The 26,368-nt window shown below is 41.7% G+C and overlaps 1 protein-coding gene across 4 annotated transcripts in view; it reads right to left on the bottom strand.

Annotated features, from left to right (window-relative positions):
• Positions 1–26,061, bottom strand: part of RESF1 (retroelement silencing factor 1) — a 38,595-nt gene extending 12,534 nt beyond the window's left edge. The window contains exons 1-2 of one of the 4 annotated variants that reach the window (XR_007470149.1): positions 25,936–26,061; positions 24,496–24,588 (exon numbers count right to left, since the gene is read on the bottom strand). The gene's annotated coding sequence lies outside the window, so the exon portion shown is untranslated. Of the gene's footprint in view, positions 1–24,495; positions 25,823–25,935 lie in introns of those variants that run through there. The other 3 variants (XM_012533442.3, XM_004270875.4, XM_033430125.2) reach the window with 3 other exon arrangements.
• Positions 26,062–26,368: the final 307 nt, after the last annotated feature.

Here is a 26,368-nt window from a genome sequence, read left to right as displayed (position 1 = left end):
CCCTCCCAAACTGAACATCTGATCTTGGAGATAATGTGCTCCTGGGACTATAAAATTAGGTGAGCTGGGACTGTTTGCATTTGAGACAAGTGTTGCTGTATCCTCATCTCTTGTCGAGGATCCATTCACCAAGGCATTGGCCACCAGAGGCTTTGCCTGAATGGACGGTCTTCACCTCATCACTTGTGACCCAGCAGTAATCCAGACCTGCTTGAGTGCCTTGCTGAGGAGACTAGTGTCTTGGACCAACTGGACTTTTCTATTATGGATGCATGCATGGACTTGGTTCGTTACAAGCACTTCGTGCTCAAAGTGGTTTTAACTTTCATTCTGCATTTTTAGATACGTTTTTGCTTTCTATTTCTCTGCTTGCTTCTTCTCACTTATGTGAAAGTCAAAGTCATTGGTGAACTCTACGTTTGTCCTGACCTGTCATTTGATTAAGGTAGTAAAGAAACCGCCCTCTCTTTGAGAGTTTAATTTGTCGGGGAGCCAGATCACCCTTGTCCAGCATGACAGCATGCACATTTTGGTTTAAAAACAGGTCCCAAGGAGAAAGATCTGTATATTCCTCACATGCTTTCTCCCAGGAAAGCTCCTTAATAAGACAACTGATCAGGGTGAAGTATAATACAAAGTAAAAAGCAGTACTACCAAGTAGCAGTATTACAAAAGAGTTAATGATAAATTCCCAATAATTTGCCCTATTTCTTATGTGAGCTTGGGGGTGGGACGCTGCTACAGACTGAATTCTGTTCCCTCAAAATTTATATGTTTAAGTCCAGTTCACTATATTTGGAGATAGGACCTTGAGTGAGGCAATTAAGGTTAAATGAGGTCATAAGGGTGGGGCCTTAATCCAACAGGATTAGTGTCCTTATAAGAGAGACAACCAGGTGTATACACACACAGGAAAGACCATCTGAGGAGACACAGAGAAGGTAGCTGTGTGCAAGCCAATGAGAGAGACCTCAGGAGAAACCAAACACATTGATCTCAGACTTCCAGACTCTAGACCTGCAGAAATTTATTGTTTAAGCCACCCAAGCTGTGGTTATTTTGTTAGGGCAGCCCTGCAGACTAACACAGAGATTATGGGTAGGAAGAGAAATAATTACAAATAATTACAAATAATTACAAATAATTTGGGGTTGTTGGGTTTTTACCCCCTCTCTCTCCTTTGCTGGCATAGAAAAAAACTGAATCCTGGAAAACCAACCTTGAACTACCTAAATTAAAAGGAGAGAATTAAGGGATCTCCGTGGCAGTCCAGTAGTTAAGATCCCACACTTCCACTACAGGGGGCGCTGGTTTCATCTCTGGTCGGGGAACTAAGATCCCACATGCCACTTGCTGCAGCCAAAAAAAACCCAGAACAAAACAGAAAAGACCTTTTTCCTGACTGCAGCCTCTACTTTTAGATACAATGTATTCTTAGACCTTCTGAAGATATATTTTAATGGAGATAACCAGAGACAGGATTTCCATGGTCTATCATTTAATTTTTTCTTGGAAAAATTAACTCTTTTGCCCCCAAATTTGCACCCTGCCCTCTTATCTCCCCTCACCTGTGACAGCCATGGCATTTACCTAACAAATTCCAGCTACGGCTGAACTTAAGAACCTCTCTGCACAGGAGTAGCCAAAGTTTTTGGGGAAAAAACACACAAGCCAACAAAATGAGTTTACACATTGCACATATCCACAGTGCATGACAATTCTACTTCATTTTGTTGAAATTTTATTTATATTGAAGTAATTTAATTTTTCCATTCTTCTCCCCTCCCACCACCCCAACCCATACACATGCTCCCCCTACTCAGCTGCTTATATTTCAGAGGGAAAAAAATTGCACTACCTATCATCCTCCCGTCACCAAATCTATAAGACAGAGCCTTGTAAATGAAGTCTGTACTTATAGTATCAAATCTCTACATTTAAAATCCTGCTCCCAGGAATCCCCTGGTGGTCCAGTGGTTAGGACTAAGTGCTTTGACTGCTATGGGTCCGGGTTCGATGCCTGGTCAGGGAACTAAGATTCTGCAAGCCACGCAGCACAGTCAAAAAACAAAAAAGAGAGAGAGAGAGAGAAAATCCTACTCCCTTTCCCTGTATTCCCAGTATCAACCTGTCTCTAACTGGATTAAGTCAGTTACACATACACAGGCACACACACACATGCACATACGCCAGGATTACTGGTACTCAAAAAACACAACAAATAACCTCACTGGGCCCTACATTATTCAGCTCTCTACTCCCCCCCCCCCCCACACCAGTGACAGTCTTTTAACTTGGTTAAAAATCACAAATATAACAAATCAGATGTTAAATGCTTAAGACCTTTAAAGGTAAAAACAAATATGATTTTTTTAAAAGTAATTTGTGGGACTTCCCTGGTGGTCCAGTGGGTAAGACTCCAACAGGCTCCCAATGCAGGGGGCGGGGGTTCAATCCCTGATTGGGGAACTAGATCCCACATGCATGCCACAGCTAAGAAGTCTACATGCCACAACTAAGACCTGGCACAGCCAAAATTAAATACATATTAAAAAAAAAAATAAAGGTGGGACTTCCCTGGTGGCACAGTAGTTAAGAATCCGCCTACCAATGCAGGGGACAAAGGTTCAATCCCTGGTCTGGGAACATCCCACATGCCATGGAGCAACTAAGCCCACGCGCCACAACTACTGAACCTGTGTTCTAGAGCCCATGAGCCAACACTACTAAAGCCCACGTGCCTAGAGCCACCCTCCACAACAAAAGAAGCCACTGCAATGAGAAGCCCCGTGCACCGCAACAAAGAGTAGGCCCCACTCGCCACAACTAGAGAAAGCCCACACGCAGCAACAAAGACCCAATGCAGCCAAAAATAAATAAAATAAAGTAATTTGTGATTCCATAAAATAAAAAAATATACTGAAAAATTATTAAAGAAGCTAAAATGCTACATTACAAAATATTCACTTAATGCAAAAGAAAACAGTGAGGGACAAAAAGATATGAGACAGAAAATAAAAAGTACAAACAGGAGATGTAAATCCAACTATATCATAATAACATTAAAAGTGAGTGGATTGGGCTTCCCTGGTGGAGCAGTGGTTGAGAGTCCGCCTGCCGATGCAGGGGACGCGGGTTCGTGCCCCGGTCCGGGAAGATCCCACGTGCCGTGGAGCGGCTGGGCCCGTGAGCCGTGGCCACTGAGCCTGCGCGTCCAGAACCTGTGCTCCGTAACGGGAGAGACCGCAACAGTGAGAGGCCCGCGTACCGCAAAAACAAAAACAAAAAAAAAAAGTGAGTGGATTAAACAATCCAAATGACAATGTCAGACTATATTTTTTAAAAATGGCTAGCTAACTATATGCTGTCTCCAATAGGCATACCTTTGAGTCAAAGATAAAAACAGATTGGAAATAAAAGGATAAAAAAAGAGGGACTTCCCTGGTGTTCCAGCAGTTAAGACTCTGCACTCCTAATGCAGGGGACTCAGGTGTGGTCAGAGAACTAGATCTCACATGCCACAACTAAAAGATCCGCATGTTGCAACTAAAGATCCCACATGCCACAACAAAGATCCCTTGAGCTGCAACCAACACCCGGCACAGCCAAATAAATAAATAAATAAATTTTAAAAAAGGATTAAAAAAACGATATTAGGCATACAATAGTCACAATAAAGGGAGAATGACTATACTAATTTTCAGAAAAAATACACTAAAACAATGTTACTAAAGAGGGACTTTTTATAACCATAAAAGGGTCAGTCCACCAAGCAAGATATAACAACTATAAATATATATGCACTTAAGAGAGCATTAAGGGCTTCCTTGGTGGTGCAGTGGTTAAGAATATGCCTGCCAATGCAAGGGACACGGGTTCAAGCCCTGGTCCAGGAAGATCCCACATGCCTCGGAGCGACTGGGCCCGTGCACCACAACTACTGAGCCTGTGACCCACAACTACTGAGCCTGTGTGCTACAACTACTGAAGCCCACACACCTAGAGCTGGTGCTCCACAACAGGAGAGGCCACCACAATGAGAAGCCCGCGCGCAGCCGTGAAGACCCAACGCAGCCAAAAGTAAAATAAATAAATAAAATTAAATTTAAAAAAAGAGAGCATTAAAATACAAGAGGTAGGGACCTTCCCTGGTGGTGCAGTAGTTAAGAATCCACCTGCCAATGCAGGAACACGGGTTCGAGCCCTGATCTGGGAAGATCCCAAATGCTGCGGAGCAACTAAGCCCATGTGCCACAACTACTAAGCCTGCGCTCCAGAGCTCGTGAGCCACAACTACTGAAGCCCACACACCTAGAATCCATGCTCTGCAACGAGAAGCCACCACAATGAGAAGGCCGCTCACCATAACGAAGAGCAGCCCCCGCTCTCTGCAACTAGAGAAAGCCCATGCAGCAACGAAGACCCAATGCAGCCAAAAATATTTTAAAAATGAATAAATTTATATAAAAAAAATACAAGAAGCAAAACACAAAGTGAAAAATAGGCAATTCACCAAGAGTCAAAGACTTCAATTCCCCACTTTCAATAGTGAACAGAATTGGCGGGGGGCGGGGGGGGCGGTAAAAAAAAAATCTACAAGGAAATAGGAGTTTTCAACATATTATATACACCCACATTTCTAGTTTCCAGTGCAGATTAAAAAAAAAAAAATCAAAAAACTGGAGTACTTTAGGTTGCAGGTTAGTGCACAATTGTCCATTGGCTGCTTTGTAGTTTTAAGGTTCTCTCCTCTCTGGCATTTACTATGGTTTGGATCCAATAGTTCATGTACTCTTGTCAAGTGGCAAAAGGGTCAGCAAGCAGCCCAGTGACAGGTGTATGTGCCAGCAAGCTATGAAAGCACTGGACTCTTATATTCTGTTGTGGGGAATCTTCCTAACTGTGAATAGGTATAGGCAAATTAGCAAACTGTAAATAATGATCCTTGATATAGCCACACAAAATTTGGCTCTACTAACCCACCCATCTGGCTGTAGGCTTTATGGTTTGGAGAACAAGCAATACTAATATGTTGATGCTGATGAACTGTGGTGGCCCTCACTGGGAAGGGAGGCAAGCAGCCCGGGTGTGTTGACATTGATAAAGTGCTATGGTCTACACTGGGGGGATTTAGAGTCATAATTAATATACTCCTATTCCAAAGAGAGAGTCCATAGAGGCTTCCTGTGTGTCATCACAAAAACAGTCTTTTAAAATTTTTAATTAAAAAAAACCCCTAAAGTCTATCTTTAGGTCTGACAGTCTCTGGATTGAAATCTTATATATATTATTACTATTACTTCCTATGAGAAAAGTGGGAAGAAAGCAAGTCACTAAAATCCATGGCATAGGAAGTTGTAAATAGCAAGTTGTAAACTGTGAAATTAAGATGAATTAGTGAAGCTGGAAAAAAAGGGAAGTGAATGGCTGCAGTAGACTATAAATGTAACAATGCATGTGGATTTTCACATAAAATCTTCATAAAGATCTTACTAACGTTAAGAAAAGGCTTGTGTTTTTTTTATTTTAAAATATTCTATATCCATACAATGCAAATATGGTTTAACTGGAAAGCCTCCTTTATTTGACGTCAGCCTTATTACAGAAAATTACAAACCAAAAAATAACCTAAAAATCATACCTTTGAAGAATAATCATATTAATATCTATCTTCAACACAAATGCACAAGTACTTACAACCACCAAGAGAAAAAACTCTACTGAAATGGACCTATTATATTATGGTTTGCCATGGCCAGGCTTACTTTAGGCCAAAGTAGTAAGAAACAGAACATGAAAGGGCAAATTAAGCCACATCAAGAATTTTTTTATATGCAAGGGTAACCATTAATTTATCAAAGAAACTGGAACATTATTATAGTGAAAGACAATGCTATTAAAAGCCAAAAGTGATAGGCTTTTAAAAAGACTGTCTTGGGGGCTTCCCTGGTGGCGCAGTGGTTGAGAGTCCGCCTGCTGATGCAGGGGACACGGGTTCGGGCCCCGGTCTGGGAAGATCCCACATGCTGCGGAGCGGCTGGGCCCGTGAGCCATGGCCATGGCCGCTGAGCCTGTGCTCCACAACAGGAGAGGCCGCAACAGTGAGAGGCCTGCGTACCGCAAAAAAAAAAAAAAAGACTGTCTCAGGGCAAAGCAAAAGATGCATATCTAGGGATTTCCCTGGCAGAACAGTGGTTAAGACTCTGGGTGTCCACTGCAGGGGCCACGGGTTCCATCCCTGGTCAGGGAACTAGTATGCAGCGTGGCATGGCCCGGAAATTTTAAAAAAAAAAAAAAAAAAAAAAAGATGCATATCTAGACAGTTGTCTAGCAGGCTTCGATAAATGTTTGTCAAATGAATAAACGTTATCTATAACTGCTGAACACCAAGTTAAACAGAAGTCCCTATTTAAACCTGCAAATGGGAAGAAGTCTCCACCCCTCCCTTCACATCTGTGTCAACCATAAACATTACATGATTTCATCTGTAAGCATTTCAGTACCTCAAAAATACAAGATTTCTTAAAAAGTATAGTACTCTTCTCATACCTGAAAAAAACATCTATCTCTTCTGGTATTTTAAATTGGAACCTTCCCTTATGTCTTTAGTTCCACTTCTAATGTGTTTATTTGGAGAGTCCACTGATGTGAATAAATTGAGGAAAAACCAGTATTTTTCATTGCAAAACTCATCTCCAATGGAAAAAGCTATAGATTCTTCTTTAAAATCAACAAAACCACAAATACCAACACGTAAGTGGTAAAACCCACTTCTGAGGAATTCCTAAAGTATCAAGATTTACTCAACCTATTCCAGCTCTGACTTTTTGTGTCCTTAGTCCTAAGAGAAATAAGGCTTTTATCAGTCCTTGAATTAGGCTTTCAAGAATAGACTACCCTAAATTCTACCTTTATAACACAACTTATAAAGAGTAACAGCTAACACTTGAAAATTTATGTCAAGAACTGTTTTGAATAAATACATTTAATGGTCACAACAAATGCACGAAGCCAAGCAGTCCTAAGCAGGAGCGCCGCGGCTGGCAGGGCCACTATCCCAGCTGTTAGGTCGGCTCTCTACACTGCTGCAGATAGAAAGGAGACAAGACTGAATGGATTCCTATGTAGTTTTTTACCCACTCAAACAGCAAAACCAACTTCAGTGTCCCTAGTCCCACTAGGTAATACCAAGGCGGATGAGAACTGTAAACCGCAGTCATTTCATAGCCTGCACTTATACCCCAAGGGAAGGGAGGCTGTCAAGTCTTGAGTGCAAGTGGAACTAGGGAGAAAGAGAAACCACACTGTGGCATTTCTCAGGAGGCTGCCAGGAGGACCTGTGGGGTGTCCTGCCAAGGTGTGGGTCAGACTGAGATTAAGCTAAGCTTTGCCTGTGAGACTTTTAAAGGAAAAGAAAGGTCATCAGAGCCCCATGGTGAAGTTGTTCACCTACATGTCTACTCTCCAATCTTTCAGGTACCTAGCTCCAAATTCGATACAGAAGCACAGGCCAACACAATCAGATACGCTACTTAATTATACTTCCTCTTAGGTAACACTGGGTAAGAGTGACTAGACAGTAACTCTCAGCAGGATGACCAGGCCACAACCAGGTTCCCCATGTGTCCCAGATGCCATTAAGGTTCGCCAGTCAGAGCAACATGGCTTTCTCCTGGGAGAAGGGAGAAGCGGGAATAAATCGCTCTCATTTTCCTGATTGATTAATCTCGGTACAGCATGAGGTGTTGGCACTCATCATGATGGGCAGCAGGCAATTCAGAGCAATGCGATGATCACTGGGGCTAGAAAGTTTACACTAGTTTGTTGTGTCTTATATAGTAGAGGTCAGACAAATTGCAGACCACCTTTTCTAGGTGTATTATTCCCTAAAGTGGGAACTAAAGATCACAGAGCACACACAAGAAGAAGTCAGTTATCCTTCCTTGGAGTTCTGCCAAGCAACTCATTTGGACCCTCTAGGTTCCCACCTCAAGGAAACATGACCCATTAGAGGGGCAGTGGTCTCAAGTATCTGGAAATCCCTGACAACTGCCTCAAGTAGAGATGATTAATATTTGGTAGGCAAGTATAAGCTACTTAACAATACTCTATTGGGGTACAAACTGCATTAGGAAAAAGGCATCACTTATTACAATAGGAATGAGGCAATTCTGTGCCTCTTGAGGTAGACAAACTCCCTGAGTAGAAGTGAACAGTTCCCACAAAGTATGCTGAAATGCCTCTGAAGAGAAATCTGATAAAAATCTTCTCCTCCCTGTTAGTTACCACTGTCATAATAGGCGCATTACAGTGTTTGCTCTGGTAGTCCCAGGTTGTTGACAGGATTCCAAGAACTACAACAGAGGCATTTTGTTGTCATGGGGTTAAGATTCAGATTCTATAAAACTGGAGGTTAAGATTAATGATGCAAAGAGACCTCAAGTACCAGAAGAAACATATAGGACAAAATATACCTTCTTGTCAGCAGGGTCAAGTAAAGGATGACAGATCCAGCAAGCAGTTAAATTCAGAGCCATAACTACAGTCTAAAAAATGTACACAAGAGGGTTCTAATCAGGAAACCATGAGAAATCATGACTAATAGGATGAGGTATTCGGGCCTTTGCCCAAGGACACAGCTCCAAGGACATCCACTCCCAAAGTCAGCAGCTGCTGAGTTTCTAAGTGTCCCTAGATTAAGATCTTCCATTGGCCTGTAGTTATACTGAAGATGATGGCAACAGTCTGGAGTAAATTAGATTAATGGTTTCCGAGCGCCCCTTACCCCCATGATCAGTACTGTCTTCCTTCCCCACCAGCATAGGGGAGCCATTCAAGTTCTGCTGGATGAGAAGGAATGCCCACCATTCAGCTGTAAATAATCCCGTGCTCTAAGCCACGCTAGCCACAACACTTTGCCCAATGACATGATCATATAGAAGGAAAATGTAAAAACTGATAGAAATTGTAGCAGTGAATCTTTAGGAGCATAATGAAAGAGTGACCTACTGAAGATGAATTTCTGTCATCCAATAAACATCCTTCAACTACTTCAACTAAAGTAACATGTAGCAAGAAACTGAATGCAGAAGCAGATGTAAGAATCCAACTATTAACCAGACATTAAAGAGATTTGCAAAAATACAAAACAATGCCACTCTTTTCACTAGTGTTTTGTGTTGTTTTGGAAAACATTTATATTAACATGTAAGGATTTACTGCGGTTTTTTAAATTATTATTCATTTATTTATTTTTGGCTGCGTTGGGTCTTTGTTGCTGAGCGCAGGCTTTCTCTAGTTGCGGCGAGTGCGGGGTACTCTTCATTGCAGTGCGCAGGCTTCTCATTGTGGTGGCTTCTCTTGTTGCGGAACACGGGCTCTACGCATGCGGGCTTCAGTAGTTGTGGCACATGGGCTCAGTAGTTGTGGCTCGCGGGCTCTAGAGTGCCCGCTCAGGAGTTGTGGTACGTGGGCTTAGTTGCTCCACAGCATGTGGGATCTTCCTGGACCAGGGCTCGAACCCGTGGTTCCTGCATTAGCAGGCGGATTCTTAACCACTGCGCCAACCAGGGAAGTCCTACTGTTATTTTTAAATAAAATAGTTTTTAAAAATTCCTGTTTCAGTCTTTAATGCAGTAAATGTTGATGTAACCTACATAAACAAATGTTCTTTAGAGTCTTTAAGAATTTTTACTGTATATAATTGCTTCCTGAGACCATGTGTTCCTGCAGTCTCCAGCTGCAGAGAAAGCATGTCCATGCAGCTCTCAATGGAGGGAGAATCTGGAAGCACACACCTGACTTCTATGGACTTTGCCTATGCACATCTTCTTCCTGTTGGTCCTATATTGTATCCTTTGTGGTCATAAACTTTAGCCACAAGAATACAAAAAGAGAGAATACTAAACTCAGGAATAAGGACATTACTACCAACCTTACATTTAAAAAGAGACACTATGAACAACTGTATGCCAGTATATTCAGATCATTTGGATGAAAAGGACAAACCCCTGTGATACTGTAATTTATAAAAAGAAATCCATTATTAGGTCTTCATCCCCATTTCTGGCACAAAGCTCCTAAAACCCTCGGATTTTCCTTAGTGAGAGTGATAAAGGTGTCTTGTTATGTCACTGAGGTGACTTTCTGACTGCACCTAAGGATGGAGGCTGGGTGCCAGGAGAACCAACCAGATGATTTTGTAACACAGCAGGACCCTATGGGGCCTTCCTGCGACAGGCCTTCCCCCATATCCTCTGCTTTAGCTCCTCTCTGAAGTACCTAGATAATAGTATTTGATGCAAATTTCCTGAGTTGTTGGACAAACTACATGATGATCATGAGCACGTATCCCCAGGCCTTCTGGAACCGTATCCCCAGGCCTTCTGGAACCGAGGGACTGATAAGGTTAACCCCTGTGACCCCACCCTGCTGCCTCACCATCAGCCAATCAGAGAATTGTGCGCAAGCTGATCACATACCCTGAGAGCCCCGCCCCAATCACCTGGCCTTTAAAAATGCTTTGCTGAAACCCTTCAGGGAGCTCAAGACTTTTCAGGGCATGAGCCTCCTCATCTCCTTGCATGGCCTTGCAATAAACCTTTCTCTGCTGCAAACTCTGACAGCTCCAGGAGGGGAGAGGAGCTGGAGGTTGAATCAATCATCAATGGACAGTGATTTAATCAATCATGACTGTGTAAAGAGGTCTCCATAAAAACCCCAAAGTACAGGGTTGGGGAGCTTCAGGGTTGATGAACACATGATCTGGGGAGAAGTGGCATGGAAGCTCCACATCCCTTTCTCCCATGTACTTCACCCTACACATCTCTTCCATCTGGTTGATGATTCCTATTGTTAAAAAAAAAAAAAAAAAACAGGCCCTAGGTTGGAGCCACTTGCCCCCAGGACAAAAAACTAAGATTTAATTGCAGTTTCAAAATCTCCCAGGACTTAAATTTCTGGAATTTCCTTGTCAGAACTAGTGAGGTAACCTTGCCTGAAACAATACTTTCTTTTCTTTTGCTAATAACCTCCTTCTCTGGCCCCGGTTTCTATAAAAGCCTTCCATTCTGTACAGCTCCTCGAGCTCCAATTTACTCTCAATTCATGAATTGTTGAAAAAAGCCAATTAGTTCCTCAAATTCACTCAGTTGAGTACTGTGTAACAGTATCCTTTAATATCCTTTGCAATAAACCAGTAATCTAGTAAGTAAAATGTTGCTCTGAGTTCTGTAAGCCTCTCTAGCAAATTAATTGAACAGAGGGGGGGTGTCTTAGAACCTCTTACCAATCAATCAGAAATACAGGCATCAACCTGGGCTTGAGACTGGTGTCTGAAGTTCAAGGAGAGGGTTGGGGACAGACTCTGGGAGGGCTCACACCAAGGAGTACTTCCCAGAACTTCTGCTGCCAGTATCCTTTTCCCCACGATGAAACAGCGCCACCCCCAGCCTCTGCAGGACACCCTCCAATACTAGCAGACATTGAGGAGCTGCCAGGGTTCCTGTTGAATTTCCTGAACACAGTGGACCAGCCAGCGGTCGTGGGGTCCAGAGTGGAGAGGGGATTAAGAGCGCTACTTAAAGGAGCTCCAGAGACGGGCGCGAGCCGCGGCGATCAGCGAGGACCCCAGAAACGGGCATGAGACGCTAAGGCTGCTGCTGCTGCTGCTGCCACCAAGAAGCCTGTGTACGAGCACAGGTCACTATCCCTACCTCCCCTCCCGGGAGCCTGTGCAGCCCACCACTGCCAGGGTCCCGGGATCCAGGAACAACTTCCCTGGGAGAATGCACAGGGCACCTCAGGCTGGAGCAACGTCCCGCTGGCCTCTGCTGCCTCTACAGCCGCAGACTCGCCCCGCATCCTAACCCCTCCCTCCTCCTGGGCTGAGTGCGCCAGAGCCCCCGAATCAGCTGCTCCTTCAACCCTGTCCTGTCTGAGCGAAGAACAGACGCCCTCCGGCGAACTACACGCAGAGGCGGGACCAAATCCAAAGCTGAACCCCCGGGAGCTGTGTGAACAAAGAAGAAAAAGGGAAATTTCTCCCAGCAGCCTCAGGAGCAGCGGATTAAATATCCACAGTCAACTCGATGTACCTGCATCTGTGGAATACCTGAATAGACAACGAATCATCCCAATTTGAGGAGGTGGACTTTGAGAGCAAGATTTATTATTTTTTCCCCTTTTCCTCTTTTTGTGATGTGAGCCGTGTGGATGAAAGGCTCTTGGTGCTGCAGCCAGGAGTCAGTGCTGTGCCTCTGAGGTGGGAGAGCCAACTTCAGGACACTGGTCCACAAGAGACCTCCCAGCTCCACATAATATCAAACAGAAAAAATCTTCCAGAGATCTCCATCTCAACACCAGCACCCAGCTTCACTCAATGACCAGCAAGCTACAGTGCTGGACACCCTATGCCAAACAACTAGCAAAACAGGAACACAACCCCACCCATTAGCAGAGAGGCTGCCTAAAATAATAATAAGTCCACAGACACCCCAAAACACACCAACAGACGTGGAATTGCTCACCAGAAAGACAAGATCCAGCCTCATCCACCAGAACACAGGCACTAGTCCCCTCCACCAGGAAGCCTACACAACCCACTGAACAAACCTTAGCCACTGGAGACAGACACAAAAACCAATGGGAACCACGAACCTTCAGCCTGCAGAAAGGAGACCCCAAACACAGTAAGACAAGCAAAATGAGAAGACAGAAAAACACACAACAGATGAAGGAGCAAGGTAAAAACCCACCAGACCTAACAAATGAAGAGGAAATAGGCAGTCTACCTGAAAAACAATTCAGAATAATGGTAGTAAAGATGATCCAAAATCTTGGAAATAGAATAGACAAAATGCAAGAAACATTTAACAAGGACCTAGAAGAACTAAAGATGAAACAAGCAATGATGAACAACGCAATAAATGAAATTAAAAATACTCTAGATGGGATCAATAGCAGAATAACTGAGGCAGAAGAACGGATAAGTGACCTGGAAGATAAAATAGTGGAAAGAACTACCGCAGAGCAGAATAAAGAAAAAAGAATGAAAAGAACTAAGGACTGTCTCAGAGACCTCTGGGACAACATTAAATGCACCAACATTCGAATTACAGGGGTTCCAGAAGAAGAAGAGAAAAAGAAAGGGTCTGAGAAGATATTTGAAGAGATTATAGTTGAAAACTTCCCTAATATGGGAAAGGAAAGAGTTAATCAAGTTAATCCAAGGAGAAACACGCCAAGACACATATTAATCAAACTGTCAAAAATTATATACAAAGAAAACATATTAAAAGCAGCAAGGGAAAAACAACAAATAACACACAAGGGAATCCCCATAAGGTTAACAGCTGATCTCTCAGCAGAAACTCTGCAAGCCAGAAGGGACTGGCAGGACATATTTAAAGTGATGAAGGAGAAAAACCTACAACCAAGATTACTCTACCAAGCAAGGATCTCATTTAGATTTGATGGAGAAATTAAAACCTTTACAGACAAGCAAAAGCTGAGAGAGTTCAGCACCACCAAACCAGCTTTACAACAAATGCTAAAGGAACTTCTCTAGGCAAGAAACACAAGAGGAGGAAAAGACCTACAATAAATAACCCAAAACAATTAAGAAAATGGGAATAGGAACATACATATCGATAATTACCTTACATATAAATGGATTAAATGTTCCCACCAAAAGACACAGACTGGCTGAAAGGATACAAAAACAAGACCCATATATATGCTGCCTACAAGAGACCCACTTCAGACCTAGGGACACATATAGACTGAAAGTGAGGGGATGGAAAAAGATATTCCATTCAAATGGAAATCAGAAGAAAGCTGGAGTAGCAATTCTCATATCAGACAAAATAGACTTTAAAAAAAAGGCTATTACAAGAGACAAAGAAGGACACTACATAATGATCAAGGGATCGATCCAAGAAGAAGATATAACAATTGTAAATATTTATGCACCCAACATAGGAGCACCTCAATACATAAGGCAAATACTAACAGCCATAAAAGGGGAAATCGACAGTAACACATTCATAGTAGGAGACTTTAACACCCCACTTTCACGAATGGACACATCATCCAAAATGAAAATAAATAAGGAAACACAAGCTTTAAATGATACATTAAACAATATAGACTTAATTGGTATTTATAGGACATTCCATCCAAAAACAGAATACACATTTTTCTCAAGTGCTCATGGAACATTCTCCAGGATAGATCATATCTTGGATCACAAATCAAGCCTTGGTAAGTTTAAGAAAATTGAAATTGTATCAAGTATCTTTTCCGACTACAACGCTATGAGACTAGATATCAATTACAGGAAAAGATCTGTAAAAAATACAAACACATGGAGGCTAAACAATACACTACTTAATAACGAAGTGAGCACTGAAGAAATCAAAGAGGAAATCAAAAAATACCTAGAAACAAATGACAATGGAGACACGATGACCCAAAACCTATGGGATGCAGCAAAAGCATTTCTAAGAGGAAAGTTTATAGCAATACAATCCTACCTTAAGAAACAGGAAACATCTCTAATAAACAACCTAACCTTGCACCTAAAGCAATTAGAGAAGAACAAAAAAACCCCAAAGTTAGCAGAAGGAAAGAAATCATAAAAATCAGAGCAGAAATAAATGAAAAAGAAATGAGGGAAACGACAGCAAAGATCAATAAAACTAAAAGCTGGTTCTTTGAGAAGATAAACAAAATGGATAAACCATTAGCCAGACTCATCAAGAAAAAAAGTGAGAAGACTCAAATCAGTAAAATTAGAAATGAAAAAGAAGAAGTAACAAGTGACACTGCAGAAATACAAAAAATCATGAGAGATTACTACAAGCAACTCTATGCCAATAAAATGGACAACCTGGAAGAAATGGACAAATTCTTAGAAATGCACAACCTGCCAAGACTGAATCAGGAAGAAATAGAAAATATGAACAGACCAAGCACAAGCACTGAAATTGAAATCTTCCAACAAACAAAAGCCCAGGACCAGATGGCTTCACAGGCAAATTCTGTCAAACATTTAGAGAAGAGCTAACACCTATCCTTCTCAAACTCTTCCAAAATACAGCAGAGGGAGAAACACTCCCAAACTCATTCTACGAGGCCACCATCACCTTGATACCAAAACCAGACAAGGATGTCACAAAGAAAGAAAACTACAGGCCAATATCACTGATAAACATAGATGCAAAAATCCTCAACAAAATACTACCAAACAGAATCCAACAGCACATTAAAAGGATCATACACCATGATTGAGTGGGGTTTATTCCAGGAATGCAAGGATTCTTCAATATACGCAAATCAATCAAGGTGATACACCATATTAACAAATTGAAGGAGAAAAACCATATGATCATCTCAATAGATGCAGAAAAAGCTTTCAACAAAATTCAACACCCATTTATGATAAAAACCCTGCAGAAAGTAGGCATAGAGGGAACTTTCCTCAACATAATAAAGGCCATATATGACAAACCCACAGCCAATATCGTCCTCAATGCTGAAAAACTGAAACCATTTCCACTAAGATCAGGAACAAGACAAGGTTGCCCACTCTCACCACTCTTATTCAACATAGTTTTGGAAGTTTTAGCCACAGCAATCAGAGAAGAAAAGGAAATAAAAGGAATCCAAATTGGAAAAGAAGAAGTAACGCTGTCACTGTTTGCAGATGACATGATACTATACATAGAGAATCCTAAAGATGCTACCAGAAAACTACTAGAGCTAATCAATGAATTTGGTAAAGTTGCAGGATACAAAATTAATGCACAGAAATCTCTGGCATTCTTATACACTAATGATGAAAAATCTGAAAGTGAAATCAAGAAAACACTCCCATTTACCACTGCAACAAAAAGAATAAAATATCTAGGAATAAACCTACCTAAGGAGACAAAAGACCTGTATGCAGAAAATTATAAGACAGTGATGAAAGAAATTAAAGATGATACAAATAGATGGAGAGATATACCATGTTCTTGGATTAGAAGAATCAACATTGTGAAAATGACTCTACTACCCAAAGCAATCTACAGATTCAATGCAATCCCTATCAAACTACCACTGGCATTTTTCACAGAACTAGAACAAAAAATTTCACAATTCGTATGGAAACACAAAAGACCCTGAATAGTCAAAGCAATCTTGAGAACGAAAAACAGAGCTGGAGGAATCAGGCTCCCTGACTTCAGACTATACTACAAAGCTACAGTAATCAAGACAGTATGGTACTGGCACAAAAACAGAAATACAGATCAATGGAACAGGATAGAAAGCCCAGAGACAAACCCACGAACACATGGTCACCTTATCTTTGATAAAGGAGGCAGGAATGTACAGTGGAGAAAGGACAGCCTCTTCAATAAGTGGTGCTGGGAAAACTGGATAGGTACATGTAAAAGTATGAGATTAGAACATTCCATAACACCATACACAAAAATAAACTCAAAATGGATTAAAGACTAAATGTAAGGCCAGAAACTATCAAACTCTTAGAGGAAAACATAGGCAGAACACTCTATGACATAAATCACAGCAAGATCCTTTTTGACCCACCTCCTAGAGAAATGGAAATAAAAACAAAATAAACAAATGGGACCTAATGAAACTTCAAAGCTTTTGCACAGCAAAGGAAACCATAAACAAGACCAAATGACAACCCTCAGAATGGGAGATAATATTTGCAAATGAAGCAACTGACAACGGATTAATCTCCAAAATTAAAAGTAGCTCATGCAGCTCAACAAAAAAACAAACAACTCAATCCAAAATTGGGCAGAAGACCTAAACAGACATTTCTCCAAAGAAGATATACAGTTTGCCAACAAACACATGAAAGAATGTGCAACATCATTAATCACTAGAGTAATGCAAATCAAAACTACAATGAGATATCATCTCACACCAGTCAAAATGGCCATCATCAAAAAATCTAGAAACAATAAATGCTGGAGAGGGTGTTGAGAAAAGGGAACACTCTTGCACTGCTGTTGGGAATGTGAATTGGTACAGCCACTATGGAGAACAGTATGGAGGTTCCTTAAAAACTACAAACAGAATTACCATATGACCCAGCAATCCCACTACTGGGCATATACCCTGAGAAAACCATAATTCAAAAAGAGTCATGTACCAAAATGTTCATTGCAGCTCTATTTACAATAGCCAGGAGATGGAAGCAACCTAAGTGTCCATCATCGGATGAATGGAAATAGAAGATGTGGCACATATATACAATGGAATATTACTCAGCCATAAAAAGAAACGAAATTGAGTTATTTGTAGTGAGGTGGATGAACCTACAATCTGTCATACAGAGTGAAGTAAGTCAGAAAGAGAAAGACAAATACCGTATGCTAACACATATATATGGAATCTAAGAAAATAAAAAACGTCATTAAGAACCTAGGGGTAAGATGGGAATAAAGACACAGACCTACTAGAAAATGGACTTGAGGATATGGGGAGGGGTAAGGGTAAGCTGTGACAAAGTGAGAGAGTGGCAGGGACATATATACACTACCAAACGTAAAACAGATAGCTAGTGGGAAGCAGCCGCATAGCACAGGGAGATCAGCTTGGTGCTTTGTGACCACCTAGAGGGGTGGGATAGGGAGGGTGGGAGGGAGGGAGACGCAAGAGGGAAGAGATATGGGAACATATGTATATGTATAACTGATTCACTTTGTTATAAAGCAGAAACTAACACACCATTGTAAAGCAATTTTACTCCAATAAAGATGTAAAGAAAAAAAAAAAAAGGAGAGGGTTGGTCCTCGGAACCTCCAATCTGTACCCAGTCAGAAGCACAGGTGACAGTATAGGCTTGTGCATGTGAAGTGGGGGGTGAGGCAACTTGTGGGACTGAGGCTTCAACCTGTGGAATCTGCTGGCATTTCTGGGTAGATAGTGTCAGAACTGAGTTTGTAACAGGTAAGAGCCAAATCTAACTACATGTTGGATCTGGTTCTTTTACTTTATTTAACCTTTGCTTTCCACTGCTTTTTTTCACTAAAAGGATAATGTCTATACATAATGGCCTGTCTCAGGGAACCCCACCCCTGAATGTTAAGTGTCCAGACCCTGTCCACCTGTGGATGGCTGCAAGAAAGAAGAAATTAACACATCCCCTCCCTGAGGCTTGCCATTCCAGGGGATATTTGCAAAACTTATGGCCTTTTTACTTCACTTCCTCATCTCCCCGTCTCTGTTCTATGAACGAAACTGGCATCCAAACCCCAACAAGATGGTTCTTTTGAGACACTAGTCTGCCATCTTTTCCATCTGCCGGCTTTCGGAATTAAGTCATATTCCTTCCCTCAACACCTCGTCTCCCGATTTACTGGCCTGTCGTGCAGCAAGTAGAGGGAGTTTGGACTTGGTAACAAGTTGAATTGTAGGACACCCAACTGATGTCCCCAGAGAACTGCTTGTTGGTAGTACGGTGGGGATCCCCCCACACAAACACACACACTGGAATTGGGTGCAGAGAATCCCAAAAGACACACTGACCAAAAATGACTCAAGAAGATACAGGAAATCAGAACAGACCCATAAAGAAATTGAATTAGTAACCAAAAAACAACCCAAAAAGAAATGGTTAGGCCCAGATGGCTTTCTGGTGATTCATGCCAAAAATTTAAACATTTAAAACCCACTCTACAAACTCTTCTAAAACATAAAAGAGGGAATACTTCCCAAATCAATTTTGAGGCCAATACTAAAATCAGAAAATAAATAAATACATAAAATCACAATAAAACTACAGACCATGGGCTTCCCTTGTGGCACAGTGGTTGAGAGTCCACCTGCAGATGCAGGGGACATGGGTTCGTGCCCCAGTCCGGGAGGATCCCACATGCCCCGTAGCGGCTGGGCCTTTGAGCCATGGCTGCTGAGCCTGCGAGTCCAGAGCCTGTGCTCCGCGGTGGGAGAAGCCACAGCAGTGAGAGGCCCGCATACCGCAAAAAAAAAAAGAAAAGAAAAAAAGAACTACCGAACAATCTGTTATGAATATAGATGCAAAAATTTTCAACAAAATACTAGCGAACCAAATATAACAGCATATAAAAGTAAGTATATGCCATGACCAACTGGTACTTTCCCAGAAATGCAAGATTGATTTTTTTATTTTTTATGTTGAACCAATGTCATATAACACATCAATAGAATAAAGGACACAAACAACATGATCATCTCAAGCACATGTAGAAAAAGCATCTACTACGACTGAAATTAAATGCATCCTAAAATCCAACACCCTTTCAGATAAAAACACTAAAACTAGAAACAAAGGGGAACTTCCTCAACTGGGTAAAAGACATCTACAAAAAAGCCACAGCTTTAAAGCCTGTTTTTCCCTTTACAAGATCCGGAACAAGACAAGGATATCTGCTCTTGCCACTTCCATTCAACATTGTAGGAGGGGTTCTAGCCATGGCACTTGGCAAAAAGAAAAAAAATAAAAGACATCCAGATTGGAAATTAAGAAATAAAACTACCTCTACTTACAGATGGCATCATCTTGTATATAGGAAGCTGTAAGGAATCCAACTAATAAAAAACTAGAACTAGTTTGACTAGGTTGCCTAGTACAAGCTCAATATACAAAAACCAAATTTATTTCTATACAACAATCTAGAAAACAAGTCCATTTACAGTAACAGCAAAAAGAAAGAAATACTTTGGAATAAATTTAACGAAAAGTGAAAATTGTACACTCTGAATATTTCAAAACATTGCCAAAAGAAATTAAAGACCTAAATAAATGGAAACACATCCCACATTCATAGACTGGAAGATTTGATACTCTCAAGGTGGCACTACTCCTCAAATTGGTCTACAGATTCATTACAACCCTTACCAAAGTCCCAGATGTCTTCTTTGCAGAAATTGAGAACCTGACCCTAAAATTGATTTTGAGAAAAAGTATAAAGTTGAAGGACTCACACTTACCAATTTCAAAACTTTAAACTACAAAGCTAGAGTAAACTGCTACAGGCTCTTTGGTGGGGCCTTATGCCAACGCGTATTTCCCAGAACTGCTACTGCCAACGTCCTTGTCCCCGTGAGCCACAGCAACCCCCCCCAACATCTGCAGGAGAACCTCCACTACCAGCAGATCTTAAAATAGTAATTGCAAATTAATAAGAAGAGCTACCACTGAGCAAGGCCGCACATCACACTGGGAGGCTTTTTAGCTTTTTTGCGCTCTCTCTAATGGTACTGATGATCCTGCAAGGCTTCCTTCCTTGTACCTTGAACCTCTGTGGTTTCCAGTGGTGCTGCTGCCCATCTGAAAGGACCTGATGAGAAGGGGAAGAGCCAGCAGTCACACCATCGGGACACTCAGGCAAAATATGGAGATACTCACATGGCAAAAAACTACAGCCTCCTTCCAACAGCTATGTGAGTGAGCCATCTTGGAAGCAAATCCCTGAGCCTCAGTTAGGCCTTCAAAAACTGTATGCAGCTCCTGCCAATATCTTGACAGCAGCCTCATGAAAAGCCCTGAGCCAGAACCACTCAGCTAAGCCATTCCCTGATTCCTGACCCATAGTAGTAACTATATGAGATAATAACTATTTGCTGTTTTAAGCCACTAATATTTGGGGTAATTATGCAACAACTAATTATAATAACTAATACCAATGGCTAAAAAAACCCCCCAAAACTAGAGTAAACAAAGTCATGTGGGACTGAACTAGGATAGACAATGATCAATGGAATAGAATCCAAAAACAAACCCTCATATATATGATCACTAGGAAGAAACTAGAATCCAGAATATATAAAGAACTTTTACACCTCAATAATATGAAAACAACTTGAATTTAAAGTTAACAGAGGTTTTGAATAGACAGGTTTTCCAAAGATATACAAATAGGCAATATGCACAAAAAGATGCTCAACATCATTAATAAAATCACAGGATGCCACTTAATGCTCACTATGATAGCTACAATCAAAAAGACAAGTGTTAATAAGGATGTGGACAAACCGGAACTCCTATGCATTGCTGTTACTACTGAGAATGTATATGGTTCATCAAAAACAGTCTGGCAATTTCTCAAAAGGTCAAAAATAGTTACCATATGATATGACAGAAAAATTCAACTCCTAGATATATACATACACGAATTGAAAATGTATGCCCATACAAACACTTGTACATGAATGCTCACAGCAACATTATTCAGAGTAGCCAAAAAGTGGAAACAATCCAAATGTGTGTTAACTGATGAAAGGAAAACAAAATGTGGCATAACCATACAATGGAATTATTACTTGCTAATAAAAAGGAATGAAATACATACATGCTTATCATGAATCAATCTTGAAAACATCATGCTAGGTGAGAAAAGAGTCATAAAAGATCACACATGACATCATCTATAAGAAGTGTTCAGAATACACAAATCTAGAGACAAACTAGATTAACGGTTGCCTGGAGATGCGTGGGTTGGGGGAGAATGGAGAGTATAGAGAATATATGGAGAGTATAATGAGTAGAGATTCTTTTGGGGGGCAAGAATATGTTCTAAAAGTGATTGTGGTAATGCTTGCACACTATGTGAATATATGCAAAACCACTGTACACTGTAAGTGAATAAACTGAATTATATGAATATGATATATGAATTATATCTGTAAACTACAGTTTAAAAAAACAAAACATTTCCCAGTTGTTAGCACAGACATGGGCACATGACACGATAAGCACTAATATAATTATAGATCTGGCAGAGCAACCAGACAAAAGACATGCTCTGTGCAAGTTGAAGCTGACTGGCTATATACCTGGAGATGTTAGGGCTACCCAATGAAGGAGGAACTGTGCCTGAGAATGAAGTCAATGCCAAAGAAGACAGCAGAACTTCAAGACAGTGTCTCAAGTCTTTAAAACTTGCTTTCAGATTCAAATGTTGGATCCAGCCAAACCTGAAAGTCAAGCCACATGAACTTTTTTTTTTTTAACACCTTTATTGGAGTACAATTGCTTTACAATGGTGTATTAGTTTCTGCTTTATAACAAAGTGAATCAGCTATACGTATACATATATCCCCATATCTCTTCCCTCTTGGTGTCTCCCTCCCATCCTCCCTATCCCACCCCTCTAGGTGGTCACAAAGCACTTCGCTGATCTCCCTGTGCTATGCGGCTGCTTCCCACTAGCTCTCTATTTTACATTTGGTAGTGTATATAAAGTCAATTGTTACTCTCTCACTTCGTCCCAGCTTACCCTTCCCCCTCCCTGTGTCATCAAGTCCATTCTCTATGTCTGCGTCTTTATTCCTGTCCTGCCCTTAGGTTCTTCAGAAACATTTTTTTTTTTAGATTCCATATACATGTGTTAGCATACTCTGACTTATTTCACTCTGTATGAGACTCCAGGTCCATCCACCTCACTACAAATAACTCAATTTCATGTCTTTTTATGGCTGAGTAATATTCCATTGTATATATGTGCCACATCTTCTTTATTCATTCCTCTGTCGATGGACACTTAGGTTGCTTCCATGTCCTGGCTATCGTAAATAGCGCTGCAATGAACATTGTTGTACATGACTCTTTTTGAATTATGGTTTTCTCAGGGTAAATGCCCAGTAGTGGGATTGCTGGGTGGGATGGCAGTTCTATTTTTAGTTTTTTAAGGAACCTCCATACTGTTCTCCATAGTGGCTGTATCAATTTACATTCCCACCAACAGTGCAAGAGGGTTCCCTTTTCTCCACACCCTCTCCAGCATTTATTGTTTGTAGACTTTTTGATGGCCATTCTGACTGGTGTGAGGTGATACCTCATTGTAAGTATCACCTACATTTGCATTTCTCTAATGATTAGTGATGTTGAGCATCCTTTCTTGTGTTTGTTGGCAATCTGTATATCTTCTCACATGAACTCTTAAGTTATGTGATCCAATAAATTCTCTTTGGGGGCTTAAAAAAGTTTGCGTATGATTTTTTGTTTCTTGAAACCTAAGCGGACAATATAATTTCTTTAACCACAATTTTAACTACAAGTTAAGATTTTATTTACAAATGAAGTCTTGTAATTTAACACATCTCAAGAAAATCTTAGTGACTGTCATTAAATCTCTGCAATCACTTGAGACATTTACCTCAACAGGCTAGGCTCTAACACTGCCCTTCAATTTACAAGCACACTTAGGATATCAAGCATAGACACACTACATAGCTGTTTGTCAACAAAGCACTTAGAATTCTTCAAAGGTCCACAAGATTACATTTCTTTTTTTAAGATTGTACCTTTAGGGCTTCCCTGGTGGCGCAGTGGTTAAGAATCCTCCTGCCAATGCAGGGGACACGGCTTCGAGCCCCGGTCCAGGAAGATCCCACATGCCGCGGAGCAACTGAGTCGTGCACCACAACTACTGAGCATGCACTCTAGAGCCCGCGAGCCACAACTACTGAGCCCGCATGCTATAACTACTGAAGTCCACAAGCCTAGAGCCTGTGCTCTGCGACAAGAGAAGCCAGCGCAATGAGAAGCCATAGCCGCAACTAGAGAAAGCCTGCGCAAAGCAACAAAGACCCAACACAGCCAAAAATTAATTAATTAAAAAAATACGGCTGCAGGTAAAAAACAGAGTTGTGTCTGGTACTTCCTTACAAAAACAGAACCTCCAACATCATCTACAGTCAAGGGTTTAATCAACACAAACTCGATAAATTGATTTAGCGCTTAAATGAGCAAACTGAATCTCCTGTAAGACACTGTTAATTTTCTTAGGCCATAAAATATATTTCTTCTCATGACAACAGCTAAGATTTATTAAGCACTTACCATTTACCAGGAGCTCTTCCAAGTGTGTTCTGTCTATCAAACTCATTAACTTATCACAACAATCCTGCGAGCTAGGTACTATGGTTACCCCCATTTCACAGAAGATGAGAAAACTGAGGCAGAGAAGTTAAATAATTCTCCCAAGGTTGCAGAGATGGCAAGTGGTAGAGCCAAAATCTGACGCTCAGCAGTCTGACTGCAGGGACCATGGTCTTAATCATTACAGATTTCCTAACACTACTTGGAGTTTACAGGATGGAAGCCCTGAAATGACCTCTTTGGCTTTATAGGTTTATATTTCAGGGAATGGTTCTCCCAGAGTTCTGCTCTGTGCTGCCTTCCTCCAACCCCATGTGCCACATATGATGAATTTAAAAAATAAAATAAGAAACAAACCATGTAGAGAATAATGTTAAGTAGACCTCTTCCTCGGTAACTTAGACCACAGTCACCTCACCATCATCTTCTATTCCTTTTCTTGCAAAGATGAACAGCTGAATTCTCCATGCTGTGCCAACCATATTTCTCAAGCTTTGACGTCAAATCCACAGCATCCTATAGTTTAATATTTAACCAATGCTGATTCAACTTAATAATTTTGTTCCACAACAGATAAATTAGAGTAGACTACTTAGAGGAGACACGCTTACCTTTAAATATGATATTACTCATTCATTACTGTATATGTTCCCATTTCCTTCCACACGTGTCAGTACCACTCCACAGTGTTTACTTCTTTGGTCCTAGGAACAGCAAGAAACACTTTATAACTGATAATAATTTAATATAAAACTTAAATATATAATATATAACTTAATACGAAAATTATAGTTGAATTTTATTTATATAAAGTTCACATTAAGTTTATAATAAAAATACACACTAATCTGTTTACTTGATATGACATTGCTGTGCAAACTGTTCCTTAAGGTTGCACCAAAAGCAAACTAAGTTTACTGAATTCTTATTAAGAAGGCAAAGTAACAGAAACAAACTGGGTCTGCCTTAAAATACCATTCACTTTTTAAGTGATAATTCACGTGCGCTCCTCCTGGGCCACTATTATTTTATCACGCTAAACAACACTTTAACTTAATTCTTTATTGGATTAGTAAACAAGAAGCCAACTATACAGTAAAAAAAAATAAGTAAAACCTTAACTCATGCATAATAATACTAAAACTTAACTGTGGTTTACAGCTAACGCATTAATCAGAAAAATCCCCAAACAAGCTCTGCGACCCGCCTATTTAAATGCACCCAAGCTCATCCCCATCACTTGCTGTTCTCTTTATTTTGATTACAGGCACTAGAAGTATTACAAATTGTTTTCAGTGAAACGATTCTCCGGAAGCTTGCTGAACTCAGGATCCTAAGGTCATCTGCTTAGGGAATTCGCGTCCCTCGAGAACATCTAAAATCTGTACGCATTTGTGCATTTAAAAATGCCTCGAGGGACTAACTATTGCAGAGGAACAGAAAACGTCTCCGGCACAAGCGCGTTCGCGGGCCACTTGGAGATGCAAGCGAAGCAATTCTGTTTCGGGAGGTTCTGCATAATGGGGGTGGGGAGGAAGAAAACACTAGAAAAATAAATGCAAAACAAAGATCTTTTTTTCAAGCCAGCGACAGGAAATCAATAACAACATAAGCCACTCTCACATCCAGCCTAACCAATCGCCTTGGAATTTAACAAAATGCGTCCTCGCAGTCTGCACCCGCGACCTCTACGGTGAAGAGTAAGGCGATCCACAGAAAACACACTGCGAGGCGCCGCCCTCTGGGTCAGGCTCTGAGTCCGCGGCTCCTCCGGGCCGGCCCCGCGCCGTGGGAGGGCAACGAGCCGAGCCCAGCGGGCCCGCCCAGCTCTGGGCGGCGGCCAGCGGGGCGCGTTCACCGTGGGCCCGAGGCCCGAGCCCCCGGAGCCCCTGCAGCCGCCACTCTGTCCCCGCCACAGAACAAAAGCGCTCACCGCCGCACGCCCAGCCCCGCCCGCAGACGCCTGGACTCCCGGTGCCCCCAGCCCAGCCAAGACCAGAGAAGATGTGCGAGTGCCGGCCGGGAACCAAGCCCCCCCACCCCCAACTCACCAACGGGCACACAACCCAGCCAGGGCGAGCGGAGGAAAACGCAGCGCCTAGCGGCCCCAGAGTTTAAATCAACTCGGGTCCGCCTCCAGGGGCGGGTCGAGTTGGAGGCCCCGCTCCCGGAACAGTACAACCCCTCCCCGGGCGCAACGGCAGCTGCGAGACCCGGTCCCCGGCGCCGGGGTCCTAGTGCCGATCGGATGAAGTAGCGTCCGGGGCCAGCCCCGCCCCCCAGTCATCTCCCAAACTTGCCAAGCTAGTTCACGTATCTGAGGAAGAAAACTCCAGCAGTGGCTCTCCGCCTTTAACTTGCATCAGATTCTTTCGAAGGATTTGTTAAAAAGGGACTGAAGAGCACCACCTGCAAAATTGCCAATTCAGTAAGTCTAACTCCGGGCTGAAAATTTCTAACAAGGGGGAGCATCCATTAACGCAG

This window comes from Orcinus orca, chromosome 11 (genome assembly GCF_937001465.1).
Source record: "Orcinus orca chromosome 11, mOrcOrc1.1, whole genome shotgun sequence".
Taxonomy (NCBI): domain Eukaryota; kingdom Metazoa; phylum Chordata; class Mammalia; order Artiodactyla; family Delphinidae; genus Orcinus; species Orcinus orca.
The sequence above is the reverse complement of the archived record's forward strand: the minus strand, read 5'-3'. Positions and strand labels throughout refer to the sequence as shown.